Source organism: Plectropomus leopardus, chromosome 2 (genome assembly GCF_026936395.1).
Source record: "Plectropomus leopardus strain MGB_pleo_1.0 chromosome 2, ASM2693639v1, whole genome shotgun sequence".
In the NCBI taxonomy this organism is placed as follows: Eukaryota; Metazoa; Chordata; class Actinopteri; order Perciformes; family Serranidae; genus Plectropomus; species Plectropomus leopardus.
The window spans coordinates 4071577-4088128 of NC_142177.1; the positions used below are offsets into that span (position 1 = coordinate 4071577).

At 41.2% G+C, this 16552-nt stretch overlaps 1 protein-coding gene and 14 non-coding genes across 19 annotated transcripts in view; 1 reads left to right on the plus strand and 14 right to left on the minus strand.

Moving 5' to 3' along the window:
- Nucleotides 1-16552, plus strand: part of cadpsa (Ca2+-dependent activator protein for secretion a) — a 221026-nt gene that overhangs the window by 15702 nt on the left and 188772 nt on the right. The window lies entirely within an intron of this gene.
- trnak-cuu (transfer RNA lysine (anticodon CUU)) lies at nt 1349-1421 on the minus strand. Its single transcript has one exon. It is a non-coding gene; the product is annotated as a tRNA-Lys (tRNA).
- trnae-cuc (transfer RNA glutamic acid (anticodon CUC)) lies at nt 2032-2104 on the minus strand. The gene has a single exon. It is a non-coding gene; the product is annotated as a tRNA-Lys (tRNA).
- Nucleotides 2485-2557, minus strand: trnak-cuu (transfer RNA lysine (anticodon CUU)). Its single transcript has one exon. It is a non-coding gene; the product is annotated as a tRNA-Lys (tRNA).
- On the minus strand, nt 3168-3240 carry trnak-cuu (transfer RNA lysine (anticodon CUU)). Its single transcript has one exon. It is a non-coding gene; the product is annotated as a tRNA-Lys (tRNA).
- Nucleotides 3622-3694, minus strand: trnak-cuu (transfer RNA lysine (anticodon CUU)). The gene has a single exon. It is a non-coding gene; the product is annotated as a tRNA-Lys (tRNA).
- On the minus strand, nt 4305-4377 carry trnak-cuu (transfer RNA lysine (anticodon CUU)). Its single transcript has one exon. It is a non-coding gene; the product is annotated as a tRNA-Lys (tRNA).
- Nucleotides 4759-4831, minus strand: trnak-cuu (transfer RNA lysine (anticodon CUU)). The gene has a single exon. It is a non-coding gene; the product is annotated as a tRNA-Lys (tRNA).
- trnak-cuu (transfer RNA lysine (anticodon CUU)) lies at nt 5442-5514 on the minus strand. Its single transcript has one exon. It is a non-coding gene; the product is annotated as a tRNA-Lys (tRNA).
- On the minus strand, nt 5896-5968 carry trnak-cuu (transfer RNA lysine (anticodon CUU)). The gene has a single exon. It is a non-coding gene; the product is annotated as a tRNA-Lys (tRNA).
- Nucleotides 6550-6622, minus strand: trnak-cuu (transfer RNA lysine (anticodon CUU)). The gene has a single exon. It is a non-coding gene; the product is annotated as a tRNA-Lys (tRNA).
- On the minus strand, nt 7000-7072 carry trnak-cuu (transfer RNA lysine (anticodon CUU)). The gene has a single exon. It is a non-coding gene; the product is annotated as a tRNA-Lys (tRNA).
- trnak-cuu (transfer RNA lysine (anticodon CUU)) lies at nt 7683-7755 on the minus strand. Its single transcript has one exon. It is a non-coding gene; the product is annotated as a tRNA-Lys (tRNA).
- trnak-cuu (transfer RNA lysine (anticodon CUU)) lies at nt 8137-8209 on the minus strand. The gene has a single exon. It is a non-coding gene; the product is annotated as a tRNA-Lys (tRNA).
- trnak-cuu (transfer RNA lysine (anticodon CUU)) lies at nt 8820-8892 on the minus strand. The gene has a single exon. It is a non-coding gene; the product is annotated as a tRNA-Lys (tRNA).

The following is a 16552-nucleotide window of genomic DNA, read 5'->3' on the forward strand; positions in this document are numbered from 1 at the left end:
ATTGGTAGTTTAATGGTGTAATCTATTTCTTTCAAACATGCTTGACATTTCAGTTCAACGCATAGTTAGAAATGCCACCTGCTGACTGAACACTTCTTTAAAGGCCTTGGCACAGAGGATACTATGTGTTTGTGTTGGTCATGGTCTTAGTTGATCATAATTGCTCCGTTGTTAGGCTTACACATTGTAGAAGACAAACAACAAAACTCTATAAACTCTGCATATATGTTCCACTACAGATAACTATAAAACAAAACATTTTTCAGCAGCTGCTGGAGGCTCTACAGAGACATACGAATGCGTCACCTGCTAAGGGATAGCTGTTTAGGTCATTATATGACCACTTCTGAGTGAGTTCTGCAGTGACACTGATGACAGAGAGGCCAGTTAGACATTCCTGTCCTATTGTTTTAATAAGCTTAACTTTTGAAAAACTCAGCAGAGGCATCTGATTGTTTTAACTGATAATAACGTAAAAGAACAGCCGCGCCGCTGTGCTGAGTAGTGATGGGGCTGGCCGTTGTCATGATAAACTATGAGATTGCAGAAATATTTCATGATCAGCAGATTTACTTATTTATTTTTTACTGATTCAGCTGTAGAAATCCTGCTAAATTACATTTCTCCTATTAGAAAGTCCTTTGTTTGGTTCGTTTTCATTCACACCACAAACGAACCGTACCAGGGTTCACTTGGAAATGGGCCGAGACCCCTGTTTTTAAGGAGACCAGAGTTTGGTCCACACCAGAGTTCGTTTGAGCTTTCATATCAGCCAAAATGAATAAGACTATCCGAAGAAACAAACTCTGGTCCGTTTCAAGCAGACTAAACAGCTCTGGTGTGAAGGCTCCCTATAACTTGTCGGTTTTGGTCAAGGTCTTGGGTCAAAACTGTTCCGCCCAACGTGGGGCTCGAACCCATGATCCTGAGATTAAAATCTCATGCTCTACTGACTGAGGTAACTGGGCAATATTTCAGGGAATTTTATGAGATTTTCCCGCCACTTTTGGAGACCAATAGTCCCTGTTTTGATGAGCGTGGTAAACTTTGAGTATTGTGGATTTGGCCTCTGTTCACAAAGCATTTTTTTCCTGAACACTATCACTTTTTTTGTAAGTGTTCCCAATGAGGAGAGAGGGAAGAAGTGAATGGAGACTGGGAACATGTGTTTCGGCATCCATAAAGCTGTCCTACTTGCCAGCTTTCAAAGGTGCTTGGCATTGCAGTTACATATTCAACACGTACTTGGGAATGTGACCCGCTGACTGATCACTTCTCTTTGAAGTTCTTAGTAAAGACGACATTATGACTTGTTTGCTTTGGTCAAGGTCTTGGTTCAAAATTTGTACGCCCAACGTGGGGCTCGAACCCACGACCCTGAGATTAAGAGTTTCATGCTCTACGGACTGAGGTAGCTGGGCAATTTTTCAGGGAATTTTATGAGATTTTCCTGCTGCTTTTGGAGACCAACAGTCCCTTTTCTGATGAACGTGGTAAACTTTGAGTACGGTAGATTTGACCTCTGTCCACAAAACATTTTTTCCTGAACACTATTATTTATTTCTATATGTTCCCCATGAGGAGAGAGGGAATAAGTGATTGGAGACGTGGATAATGTGTTTCAACATCCAGAAGGATGTATTTGGTTGCCAGTTTTCAAAGGTGCTTGGCATTGCAGTTACATATTCAACACGTACTCGGGAATGCTGCCACAGACTGAGCTAGCCAGCCAATTTTTCAGGGAATTTTATAAGATATTCCTGTGGCTTATGGAGACCAACAGTCCCTTTTCTGATGAACGTGGCAAACTTTGAGTACGGTGGATTTGACCTCTGTCCGCAAAGCAGTTTTTTCCTGAACGCTATCATTTTGTTTGGTTGCCAGTTTTCAAAGGTGCTTGACATTGCAATTACATGTTCAACACACCCTTGGGAATGCCGCCTGTTGACTGAACACTTGTCTTTAAAGTCCTCACTCAAGACGACACTATGACTTGTTTGCTTTGTTCAAGGTCTTGGTTCAAAATTTGTACGCCCAACGTGGGGCTCGAACCCACGACCCTGAGATTAAGAGTCTCATGCTCTACCGACTGAGCTAGCCAGGCAGTATTTCTGGGAATTTTACGAGATTTTCCCGCCGCTTTTGGAGACCAACAGTCCCTTTTCTGATGAATGTGGTAAACTTTGAGTATTGTGGATTTGGCCTCTGTTCACAAAGCATTTTTTTCCTGAACACTATCACTTTTTTGTAAGTGTTCCCAATGAGGAGAGAGGGAATAAGTGAATGGAGACGTGGATAATGTGTTTCAACATCCAGAAGGATGTATTTGGTTGCCAGTTTTCAAAGGTGCTTGGCATTGCAGTTACATATTCAACACGTACTTGGGAATGTGACCCGCTGACTGATCACTTCTCTTTGAAGTTCTTAGTAAAGACGACATTATGACTTGTTTGCTTTGTTCAAGGTCTTGGTTCAAAATTTGTACGCCCAACGTGGGGCTCGAACCCACGACCCTGAGATTAAGAGTTTCATGCTCTACGGACTGAGGTAGCTGGGCAATTTTTCAGGGAATTTTATGAGATTTTCCTGCTGCTTTTGGAGACCAACAGTCCCTTTTCTGATGAACGTGGTAAACTTTGAGTACGGTAGATTTGACCTCTGTCCACAAAGCATTTTTTCCTGAACACTATTATTTATTTCTATATGTTCCCCATGAGGAGAGAGGGAATAAGTGATTGGAGACGTGGATAATGTGTTTCAACATCCAGAAGGATGTATTTGGTTGCCAGTTTTCAAAGGTGCTTGGCATTGCAGTTACATATTCAACACGTACTCGGGAATGCTGCCACAGACTGAGCTAGCCAGCCAATTTTTCAGGGAATTTTATAAGATATTCCTGTGGCTTATGGAGACCAACAGTCCCTTTTCTGATGAACGTGGCAAACTTTGAGTACGGTGGATTTGACCTCTGTCCGCAAAGCAGTTTTTTCCTGAACGCTATCATTTTGTTTGGTTGCCAGTTTTCAAAGGTGCTTGACATTGCAATTACACGTTCAACACATCCTTGGGAATGCCGCCTGTTGACTGAACACTTGTCTTTAAAGTCCTCACTCAAGACGACACTATGACTTGTTTGCTTTGTTCAAGGTCTTGGTTCAAAATTTGCATGCCCAATGTGGGGCTCGAACCCACGACCCTGAGATTAAGAGTCTCATGCTCTACCGACTGAGCTAGCTGGGCAATTTTTCCGGGAATTTTACGAGATTTTCCCGCCGCTTTTGGAGACCAACAGTCCCTTTTCTGATGAATGTGGTAAACTTTGAGTATTGTGGATTTGGCCTCTGTTCACAAAGCATTTTTTTCCTGAACACTATCACTTTTTTTGTAAGTGTTCCCAATGAGGAGAGAGGGAATAAGTGAATGGAGACGTGGATAATGTGTTTCAACATCCAGAAGGATGTATTTGGTTGCCAGTTTTCAAAGGTGCTTGGCATTGCAGTTACATATTCAACACGTACTTGGGAATGTGACCCGCTGACTGATCACTTCTCTTTGAAGTTCTTAGTAAAGACGACATTATGACTTGTTTGCTTTGTTCAAGGTCTTGGTTCAAAATTTGTACGCCCAACGTGGGGCTCGAACCCACGACCCTGAGATTAAGAGTTTCATGCTCTACGGACTGAGGTAGCTGGGCAATTTTTCAGGGAATTTTATGAGATTTTCCTGCTGCTTTTGGAGACCAACAGTCCCTTTTCTGATGAACGTGGTAAACTTTGAGTACGGTAGATTTGACCTCTGTCCACAAAACATTTTTTCCTGAACACTATTATTTATTTCTATATGTTCCCCATGAGGAGAGAGGGAATAAGTGATTGGAGACGTGGATAATGTGTTTCAACATCCAGAAGGATGTATTTGGTTGCCAGTTTTCAAAGGTGCTTGGCATTGCAGTTACATATTCAACACGTACTCGGGAATGCTGCCACAGACTGAGCTAGCCAGCCAATTTTTCAGGGAATTTTATAAGATATTCCTGTGGCTTATGGAGACCAACAGTCCCTTTTCTGATGAACGTGGCAAACTTTGAGTACGGTGGATTTGACCTCTGTCCGCAAAGCAGTTTTTTCCTGAACGCTATCATTTTGTTTGGTTGGCAGTTTTCAAAGGTGCTTGACATTGCAATTACATGTTCAACACATCCTTGGGAATGCCGCCTGTTGACTGAACACTTGTCTTTAAAGTCCTCACTCAAGACGACACTATGACTTGTTTGCTTTGTTCAAGGTCTTGGTTCAAAATTTGCACGCCCAACGTGGGGCTCGAACCCACGACCCTGAGATTAAGAGTCTCATGCTCTACCGACTGAGCTAGCCGGGCAGTGTTCCTGGTAATTTTACGAGATTTTCCCGCCGCTTTTGGAGACCAATAGTCCCTGTTTTGATGAACGTGGTAAACTTTGAGTATTGTGGATTTGGCCTCTGTTCACAAAGCATTTTTTTCCTGAACACTATCACTTTTTTTGTAAGTGTTCCCAATGAGGAGAGAGAGAAGAAGTGAATGGAAACGTGGATAATGTGTTTCAACATCCAGAAGGATGTATTTGGTTGCCAGCTTTCAAAGGTGCTTGGCATTGCAGTTACATATTCAACACGTACTTGGGAATGTGACCCGCTGACTGATCACTTCTCTTTGAAGTTCTTAGTAAAGACGACATTATGACTTGTTTGCTTTGTTCAAGGTCTTGGTTCAAAATTTGTACGCCCAACGTGGGGCTCGAACCCACGACCCTGAGATTAAGAGTTTCATGCTCTACGGACTGAGGTAGCTGGGCAATTTTTCAGGGAATTTTATGAGATTTTCCTGCTGCTTTTGGAGACCAACAGTCCCTTTTCTGATGAACGTGGTAAACTTTGAGTACGGTAGATTTGACCTCTGTCCACAAAACATTTTTTCCTGAACACTATTATTTATTTCTATATGTTCCCCATGAGGAGAGAGGGAATAAGTGATTGGAGACGTGGATAATGTGTTTCAACATCCAGAAGGATGTATTTGGTTGCCAGTTTTCAAAGGTGCTTGGCATTGCAGTTACATATTCAACACGTACTTGGGAATGCTGCCACAGACTGAGCTAGCCAGCCAATTTTTCAGGGAATTTTATAAGATATTCCTGTGGCTTATGGAGGCCAACAGTCCCTTTTCTGATGAACGTGGCAAACTTTGAGTACGGTGGATTTTATCTCTGTCCATAAAGCAGTTTTTTCCTGAACGCTATCATTTTGTTTGGTTGCCAGTTTTCAAAGGTGCTTGACATTGCAATTACATCGTTCAACACACCTTGGGAATGCCGCCTGTTGACTGAACACTTGTCTTTAAAGTCCTCACTCAAGACGACACTATGACTTGTTTGCTTTGTTCAAGGTCTTGGTTCAAAATTTGCACGCCCAACGTGGGGCTCGAACCCACGACCCTGAGATTAAGAGTCTCATGCTCTACCGACTGAGCTAGCCGGGCAATTTTTCTGGGAATTTTACGAGATTTTCCCGCCGCTTTTGGAGACCAACAGTCCCTTTTCTGATGAATGTGGTAAACTTTGAGTATTGTGGATTTGGCCTCTGTTCACAAAGCATTTTTTTCCTGAACACTATCACTTTTTTTGTAAGTGTTCCCAATGAGGAGAGAGGGAAGAAGTGAATGGAGACGTGGATAATGTGTTTCAACATCCAGAAGGATGTATTTGGTTGCCAGTTTTCAAAGGTGCTTGGCATTGCAGTTACATATTCAACACGTACTTGGGAATGTGACCCGCTGACTGATCACTTCTCTTTGAAGTTCTTAGTAAAGACGACATTATGACTTGTTTGCTTTGTTCAAGGTCTTGGTTCAAAATTTGTACGCCCAACGTGGGGCTCGAACCCACGACCCTGAGATTAAGAGTTTCATGCTCTACGGACTGAGGTAGCTGGGCAATTTTTCAGGGAATTTTATGAGATTTTCCTGCTGCTTTTGGAGACCAACAGTCCCTTTTCTGATGAACGTGGTAAACTTTGAGTACGGTAGATTTGACCTCTGTCCACAAAACATTTTTTCCTGAACACTATTATTTATTTCTATATGTTCCCCATGAGGAGAGAGGGAATAAGTGATTGGAGACGTGGATAATGTGTTTCAACATCCAGAAGGATGTATTTGGTTGCCAGTTTTCAAAGGTGCTTGGCATTGCAGTTACATATTCAACACGTACTTGGGAATGCTGCCACAGACTGAGCTAGCCAGCCAATTTTTCAGGGAATTTTATAAGATATTCCTGTGGCTTATGGAGACCAACAGTCCCTTTTCTGATGAACGTGGCAAAGTTTGAGTACGGTGGATTTGACCGCTATCATTTTGTTTGGTTGGCAGTTTTCAAAGGTGCTTGACATTGCAATTACACGTTCAACACACCCTTGGGAATGCCGCCTGTTGACTGAACACTTGTCTTTAAAGTCCTCACTCAAGATGACACTATGACTTGTTTGCTTTGTTCAAGGTCTTGGTTCAAAATTTGCACGCCCAACGTGGGGCTCGAACCCACGACCCTGAGATTAAGAGTCTCATGCTCTACCGACTGAGCTAGCCGGGCAATTTTTCTGGGAATTTTACGAGATTTTCCGCCGCTTTTGGAGACCAACAGTCCCTTTTCTGATGAATGTGGTAAACTTTGAGTATTGTGGATTTGGCCTCTGTTCACAAAGCATTTTTTCCTGAACACTATCACTTTTTTGTAAGTGTTCCCAATGAGGAGAGAGGAATAAGTGAATGGAGACGTGGATAATGTGTTTCAGCATCCAGAAGGATGTATTTGGTTGCCAGTTTTCAAAGGTGCTTGGCATTGCAGTTACATATTCAACACGTACTTGGGAATGTGACCCGCTGACTGATCACTTCTCTTTGAAGTTCTTAGTAAAGACGACATTATGACTTGTTTGCTTTGTTCAAGGTCTTGGTTCAAAATTTGTACGCCCAACGTGGGGCTCGAACCCACGACCCTGAGATTAAGAGTTTCATGCTCTACGGACTGAGGTAGCTGGGCAATTTTTCAGGGAATTTTATGAGATTTTCCTGCTGCTTTTGGAGACCAACAGTCCCTTTTCTGATGAACGTGGTAAACTTTGAGTACGGTAGATTTGACCTCTGTCCACAAAACATTTTTTCCTGAACACTATTATTTATTTCTATATGTTCCCCATGAGGAGAGAGGGAATAAGTGATTGGAGACGTGGATAATGTGTTTCAACATCCAGAAGGATGTATTTGGTTGCCAGTTTTCAAAGGTGCTTGGCATTGCAGTTACATATTCAACACGTACTTGGGAATGCTGCCACAGACTGAGCTAGCCAGCCAATTTTTCAGGGAATTTTATAAGATATTCCTGTGGCTTATGGAGACCAACAGTCCCTTTTCTGATGAACGTGGCAAACTTTGAGTACGGTGGATTTGACCTCTGTCCGCAAAGCAGTTTTTTCCTGAACGCTATCATTTTGTTTGGTTGCCAGTTTTCAAAGGTGCTTGACATTGCAATTACACGTTCAACACACCCTTGGGAATGCCGCCTGTGTACTGAACACTTGTCTTTAAAGTCCTCACTCAAGACGACACTATGACTTGTTTGCTTTGTTCAAGGTCTTGGTTCAAAATTTGCACGCCCAACGTGGGGCTCGAACCCACGACCCTGAGATTAAGAGTCTCATGCTCTACCGACTGAGCTAGCCGGGCAATTTTTCTGGGAATTTTACGAGATTTTCCCGCCGCTTTTGGAGACCAACAGTCCCTTTTCTGATGAATGTGGTAAACTTTGAGTATTGTGGATTTGGCCTCCGTTCACAAAGCATTTTTTTCCTGAAAACTATCACTTTTTTTGTAAGTGTTCCCAATGAGGAGAGAGGGAAGAAGTGAATGGAGACGTGGATAATGTGTTTCAACATCCAGAAGGATGTATTTGGTTGCCAGTTTTCAAAGGTGCTTGGCATTGCAGTTACATATTCAACACGTACTTGGGAATGTGACCCGCTGACTGATCACTTCTCTTTGAAGTTCTTAGTAAAGACGACATTATGACTTGTTTGCTTTGTTCAAGGTCTTGGTTCAAAATTTGTACGCCCAACGTGGGGCTCGAACCCACGACCCTGAGATTAAGAGTTTCATGCTCTACGGACTGAGGTAGCTGGGCAATTTTTCAGGGAATTTTATGAGATTTTCCTGCTGCTTTTGGAGACCAACAGTCCCTTTTCTGATGAACGTGGTAAACTTTGAGTACGGTAGATTTGACCTCTGTCCACAAAACATTTTTTCCTGAACACTATTATTTATTTCTATATGTTCCCCATGAGGAGAGAGGGAATAAGTGATTGGAGACGTGGATAATGTGTTTCAACATCCAGAAGGATGTATTTGGTTGCCAGTTTTCAAAGGTGCTTGGCATTGCAGTTACATATTCAACACGTACTCGGGAATGCTGCCACAGACTGAGCTAGCCAGCCAATTTTTCAGGGAATTTTATAAGATATTCCTGTGGCTTATGGAGACCAACAGTCCCTTTTCTGATGAACATGGCAAACTTTGAGTACGGTGGATTTGACCTCTGTCTGCAAAGCAGTTTTTTCCTGAACGCTATCATTTTGTTTGGTTGGCAGTTTTCAAAGGTGCTTGACATTGCAATTACACGTTCAACACATCCTTGGGAATGCCGCCTGTTGACTGAACACTTGTCTTTAAAGTCCTCACTCAAGATGACACTATGACTTGTTTGCTTTGTTCAAGGTCTTGGTTCAAAATTTGCACACCCAACGTGGGGCTTGAACCCATGTCCCTGAGATTAAGAGTCTCATGCTCTACCAACTGAGCTAGCCAGGCAATTTTTCTGGGAATTTTATGAGCTTTTCCCGCCGCTTTTGGAGACCAACAGTCCCTTTTCTAATGAACGTGGCAAACTTTGGGTACGGTGGATTTGACCTCTGTCCACAAAGCAGTTTTTTCCTGAAAACTATCATTTTGTTTGGTTGCCAGTTTTCAAAGGTGCTTGACATTGCAATTACATGTTCAACACATCCTTGGGAATGCCGCCTGTTGACTGAACACTTGTCTTTAAAGTCCTCACTCAAGACGACACTATGACTTGCTTTGTTCAAGGTTTTGGTTCAAAATTCGTACGCCCAACGTGGGGCTTGAACCCACGAACCTGAGAGAGTCTTTCTGCCTTTGAGACTCAGCTAAAAAGTTAGCAGAAATGCCAACTACGAAACTTTTCCACTGTATGTTACAACTTTCACAAGATTTCTAGGAAGAGTCAAGCCCAGGTTTCAGACCCTCAGAACAAGCAGTGCCGGGATCAACCCTTTTAAACAGAGTTTGAACTGTTAACCTCTGCTGTCTGCAACATAGAAACAACTCCTCTGGGGAATGGTCCAAAAGTCAACAACAGACTAAGGACCCAACTGTATGTGTCTGTCTCATGCTCTCATGACATCAAGGAAAATCACACGCCAAAACACAGGGAGGGCAGAAGTATTGAACAATCGTGTAAAAAAGTGAACGTCTTTGACTCTAGAACAGCTGAGTGTTTGACAGCCACAGCATTTCATTATCGCGGATCAAACAGCTGATGGTCCGACAGCAGCGCAGTGAGACAGACAAACAGAGCGCAACTTCTTCTCAAAGCACGAAAGTGTCTGAAGCATTTGCAGAGCTGGAAAGTGACTTCTTTAGACTTCTGCAGACTACTTTGTGTTAGTTTCAGGTTTAATCAGACTTTGGATGAATTATTTAGAAACACCAGGACGCATCGCTTTGTGTCTCATCCAGCCGCTCACGCTGAGCTCTCATTATTATTACCAGGGGCAGATGTAATGTTTTGGGGGCCTGGGGCCACAAGCACATGACCTTAGTTTCACCCTTTCTCTAACTGGGAATGTTGGCAGGCTGTTGGCAGCTATAGGAGAAGTAGGCCTACTCAGAAGCTTTTAATTCCTGAGTAAAATGAGTAATAGCACAGAAGTTTTAAGGAAATTGAAGTCTGAGTCCTGCAGTCAGGAGACATTGGCCTATTATCCACACAATGTGCTTAAATTTAAGTTTATTTAAAATGGAGCTTTTATATATAATGCTGGAAAGTTTAATAAATAATAATAAATCATATGTTTATTATACTCCAACACACCATGGTCACATGATACTGTGTCAGTGAACTATGAGGGCAAAAAAAAACCCCACAAAAAAAGCAAAATAATCATTCATTAATCTTAATTGATGTAAAAATGTTCAGCTAATCATGGTTGTGATTTTAGGTATGAGGTTCGGACCTTTGCTGGGAAGAAATTTTAGCAACTGGACACCTTTGAATTTTAATTAAATACTCCTGATGTAGAACATACTGCATACTGAGTTCAACTGTAGTATGCAGTACACCGTTTCGAAAACATAGCCTAAGAGTCTCATGCTCTACCTACTGAGCTAGCCGGGCAGTATAACAGGGAATTTTATGAGATTTTGGAGACCAGCAGTCTGTTTCAGATGAATGTTGCAAGTATTTTTAAATATTTCTTTAAAAAAGACTATTATGTCAGACCTCTGAGTGGTGTCCCAGACTGTTCTTCAATTTACAATTATTTCTAAAAGCATCCTCAGTAAAATGCTTTTCAGAAACAGTCATATTAGCCCAAAGATGAATGTTTGAATGAAAGATAACTATCAGATTGCTATATTGGTTAAGTAAAAGTTATCTGACAAAGGAAATTTGCTTCTAAAATACCCACTGCTTTCAGGCCAGATGTCAGTGTGATCTCTGTTATGTGTAAGCCAGATCCAGCTTCACTCCAGCAGCCATACTGCCCGGAGCAATTACTGGTAGGTAGATAGCACAAACACACGCACGCATGCACATGCTCACACTTGCTCGTGCACGTGCACACACACACACACACACACACATAGCAGTGTTATCTCAGTGTTTTCTAGCTCCCAGATGGCAGCTGTAGTGACTGACCATCCTCTACTCACACCAAAAACTCAGCTGACACTGCACTGCTGCTGTCTGCTTTTGCTTCTGTCTGTCTGTCCTTTTGTGTAGCAAATTGGGGTATCAGGTCTTCAAATATTTCCTAAAGGCAGAAAAGAAGGATTGGTGCTCCCATAGCTAACCTTTGGTATGGTATTAAGGCTAGCCACATCAGGACAGACAGGCAGCGGGCTTACAGCATCAGGAAGATTCAGAGGCAGTGGGCAAGCCAGACCAGGACAGGTAGGTCACTCTGCTGTGGTGTCCTTTTGCAGGTGTTCTGCTCAGCTCTCCACTGGTCCAATGTACAGTTGGGTCATTAGGATGTCAAGCCCCGGGCAGCCATCAAAGGTGTTTAGTGTACATGCTCCAGAAGGGTCCTTAGTCTGTTGTTGACTTTTGGACCATTCCCCAGAGGGGTTGTTTCTATGTTGCAGACAGCAGAGGTTAACAGTTCAAACTCTGTTTAAAAGGGTTGATCCCGGCACTGCTTGTTCTGAGGGTCTGAAACCTGGGCTTGACTCTTCCTAGAAATCTTGTGAAAGTTGTAACATACAGTGGAAAAGTTTCGTAGTTGGCATTTCTGCTAACTTTTTAGCTGTCATTCTTGCTGTCTAAAAACATCTAAGCCATTCTACTTTCACTCCACTTTTGTTGTTGTTTTTGTTTGTTTTTTGGTCTCATACTTCATGGACAAGGTTGTACTGTAAATATGCTCAACTACTAAAGCTTGGATTTTTTTAAATTAAAGAGTGCACATCTTATCTTTGTGATTTTGGAAATAATTGAAGGAAACACAGATGAACTAGTCATGGTTATTTATTGAATATTTTGAACAATTGAAATTAACGCACATATTTCAAACAATTTAAATCAAAGCACACATTGCTTGAAATGAAAATGTCCTATGAAAAAGGTCACATTTTAGTTTAAATGTGAAAAGCAAGTCACCTAAAAACAGTAGAAAATTACTTGGATTTCTTGCAAACAAAATAAATTATTAATTTGTTGTATATGATGTTGAAAGTCTCAGTTTTGATTAAACATTTGCCAAAGGCATTTCAACAAAGTTTTGTGTTGGAGTTTGTTATCTTCCAAATTTTGAATATTGACAGAAAGATTTAATTTTTTATTGTAAATGCAAATTGGTTTCAAATATCATCTATCAGTCTCATTAACTACCAATAGTATCTGTATCGGCCCTGAAAAACCAATATCGGTCAACCCCTACAATGTATCTTGCTTTTTATCATGATCTGAATCTTCCCATTCGTATCTCTATTTATCCCTCTGTCAAATTTTCTATTACTCACTCCTCTCTACTTCTTACTTTGTAGGATGGGATCTTTCATTGTTTTTTCTTTCTTTCCTTTTGGTGTCTGTCTCTCTTTCCTACTTTAATCCAGGAAATGCTGCTTTCTTTCCTCTTCTTCACTTGATTTTGTCTTCCCCCTTTTCTCTCTCTGTCATCTTCTCCTTGCAGTGGCAGTGGTAAGAGAACATTACATTATAACAGATGCCTCTTTAACATGCATAACTGGTGTGGAATGATATCTTCAGGAGAGAGTGGTTGTGGTGGTAGAGCCCTTAGGGGAAAATGGTTCTTGGGGGAAAAAATGTGGACCACATACTACTGTGTGTTGTCATGATTATACATGCATTCAAGAGATTGCATATATCTATGTAACTATATTAAACAAACCACATCCCCTCAGTCTGCATATTTGATGACTGGAAAACCCATTAACTTCAATAACAATATATAAAAGGAACATAAAGGATCCCAGCACTGTCCTCGGGTAAAAGCTTTCCAGCTAAACAATCAAAACTTAATTCAACAAAGTAGCAGGCCTTATTCTTAATAAATCAACTGAGAAAATTCAGCCCATATGAACATAGTTTATGTGTCAAAAATGTATGCATTGCTCATAAAGCAGCATTCATTCATTTTCTAGCCACTATGGGGAGTCACAACAAGCTGTTAACATGACACTGACATATTATCACCTTATGGTGAATATACTAACACCTTATAGCTAACACTAGCAATAATTTGAAGTTTGGTTTCTGTCTATCCAAGAACTGTAAGTTCAATATTCACTTGCTTTGTGGTCTGGTTTGGTCCCCAGCATAAACTGTATAAAAATAATGGATATAGCCACTCTGATGTCATCCACTGATTAGTGGACTGTTTTGAAGTCTTGAGTTTGGAATTTTGGTTGTTATCCTGAATTTTTGTGGCCAGAATATTGTCCTAATATGAGTGGAGCTCTGGTGGAGCGAGAGGTGGAAGTGAATCGACTGTGTTGGTGCCTGGCAGACAGCCCATCTCAAAGCAGCCTAGCCCTTAATTATGCATAACTTTAAAGGTGCGTTCAGACCATAGACTGTATAGAAAGATGGACAATGCACCCCCATGCACTTACCCCCGCTGTGCTTAAGTGAGGATAAAATATCCCAGATACAGGCGCTGCCATCTTGTGCTGGTGATGTCATTCGGAGCCCGAGTCTGCGCAGTAGTGATATCCGTGGTGGGGGAGTTCCCACCAAAACATCCGTCTGACCAAACGCGAGCAGCCCCATTGAATGCGATTGCATAAAATTGGCTGTCAAACATGGTGGAAAATGGGTGATAAGAACTACCTACATTGACAGAAAATCTTTGGGAAATTTTTTTTGGCGTGTACTTTGAGTTTTTAGTTTGGCCTATGTCCCATTCATTCACATGGAGGGGCAGTCACACACCAGGGGGCGATCAAGATTCAAAAGTTACACTTTGGGGGAGCTGTCATGTTGTCAATCTTTATGTAAGTCTGTTGTCATGCCATGGATTTAGGAAGTTATGCTGTCAGCTTAAACTTGAGCCCTGTATTTTTGGCCAGTATTTGTTCACATTTCCACGCACTACAATAACGCCTGTCCCTTTTACACAGTATGTTTGCCTCACTGTTTGAGTCCTCTGGAACAAAGTGGTTACTTTTTGTCTGCTTGCTATTGTGGGAAATATAGACTCAACAAGCAGCATTCTTGAGTTTTGAAGGGAAAACCAATTTTGTATCCTTAGCACAATGGCATAAGTGGTTACTATTACCTTCACCAAGCATTGCTTGGTGGATACTGAACCCCGGTTTTCTTAGAGGTAGGACTATAAAGAATCCTGGAAGCTTTGAGAGGCTGTAATCTGCTTCTCTTGCACTTGCCAGGCAGAACAAGTGTTTATAAAGCAAAAGCACATCAGCAGGGCCAAAGAGCTTATTTATAGGCCAATGAGCCTGTTGACTACACACATCTAATGATTTGATGATCGCTCAACTGTATAGAAAGTGAATGATATTAGCTTAGTGATTATGTTCATCACAAGGCTAAAACAAATTAGGTGTTTAAAATATGCTTGGCTTCCAACAGTTTTTCTACATTTGATTTAAAATGTATTACAAATGTTACACAAATGGCTTTATCTTCATTCCAATGAAACACATTTTGTAAGCTCAAATTTCTGCAAGTAACAGTATAGCTGGTGTGCATTGTATAATGTCACATTAGAATTTACATGACTTGGTATCCCATGAAAACACTTTAGTCTCCACAGACGTTCTCTCATAAACCGCATGTAATTGGATGGAGATAGCTGAACAGCATCTGACACCTGGGAGCCATGCATGTGCACAGTTTCCAGTTAATTTCTTGAGAAAACCTTGTTGTTTCTTTTTAACATAAATCTCAGATACTGATTTACATGGCATGCGCAGTCCAATTAATTAATTTTGCCCGAAATCAAAAGTTTGTCTTAAAGGAATTTATGTTTAGCATCAGATATCTTCTATCCCTACAACCATAGTTCAGATATGGCCTCAGAACCTGAATCTTGTTAAGAGAACCAATTCGATGAATAAGTAGCTGTGCAAATAATGTGGAGATAATGAACAAAGCAGTACTCAGCAGTGCTGCACAGCAGAAAGGGAACCTTTTGTATTATCTCTGTTAGCAAATTTCTCATTTCTCAAACACACACTGATACTGATCATACTGTCATTCACAGTAGGTCACTTGTGTAGACATGACTGCCTGAGTCTGGAACAGAAACAGTGTCCCAATTTATACTATACTGGCATGGTTTTAGCTGAGGCCAACTGACAGAGAGGGCCAACATGAATGTTGGTCATTTTTACTCGCATAAAAATCACTTTGGTTTGGTGAACTTATGCTGAGGCTGTGGTGATGAGCTGCCCAATATATTTAATACATTTACTTCAGAATATGCTGTAGCCTCTTCTCTAAATTTGTGTGTATGCAGGGCTGGGCGAAAAACTGATTTTCTTGATTAATTCGAATTTGTGGTTTAGGGCGATTTTAAAACATGAAAATCTTGAGTTTTGCCTCTGCCACACACTCCCAAAAAGACACTGTCTGGTCATTCATTTGGGACCGGTTTCGGTTTTGTAGCGTCAGATCTTGAACAAACCACAGTCCTGCAAAGTTTATTTAAACGTTGTTGCAACAAAAGGCAGCAACACGACCACTTTGTTTAAACATCTCAAACAGAGGCAGCAGCCAAGGAGGCAAAGAGATGCACTGTGTCAGCCCACAAACAGCTGGTAAAAAGCGGCCGACATTAGTGGAAGCATTTTCCTGCTGTGTCCCGTACAATGTTAATGAGACTGAGACCCCCCGACTGAGAACCCTCCTGATTTTCCCAGGACACCCCTGTTTTTCCCTGCCATCTCCCGGTGCCCCCCCGGCGTCCCATCACTACTGTATTTCTTCCAATTTAGAGTCCCAGACCACGGAGGACTGGGGTCACGTCCGCTCCAGTATACGAAAGAGGGAAATTTGACGGAATATCCAACAGCAGCTGGTTAGAGAGTAAATACTGAAAATGCACAAAAGTAGTTGAAATGAAATGAAATGTGTCTGAATACAGAGTGTGCGCCAGGTGTGTGTACACATTTGGATACTAGAGCGCAGTTCGTGCCACACATTCCTGTTCGAACCAAAGTAACTGAGCCCAAGTGATTAATTTTACTATTTTCAAACGCTGACAAAAAGTGGGCCTAGTAAAAACAAACATCACATCTGGCTGATCACACAGCTGATTCATAGATCCATCAGAGCAGACTGAGAGCAGCCCAGTGACAGACCTCTCATCCAGCTGCTCTCTGCTGCTCTACTTGTTATCAGGGGTGGATTTAGTGATTTGGGGACCTGGTGTCCCAGCCTTTTATTATTATTATTATTATTATTATTATTATTATTATTATTATTATTATTATTATTATTATTATTAATAATAATAATAATAATAATAATAATAATAATAATAATAATAATAATAATAATTATTATTATTATTATTAATAATAATAATAATAATAATAGTAATAATATCTTTTTATCTATGGGTTTTAGCCAGCCTCTGGTGTTTCCTCACTTATGGTAGCATTTCCTCTGTTACCAGTTTTAGTGAGCACTCTTATTTGAGTGCTTTGATTAATTACAAAGTCCTGCTATTATCCATGTGCT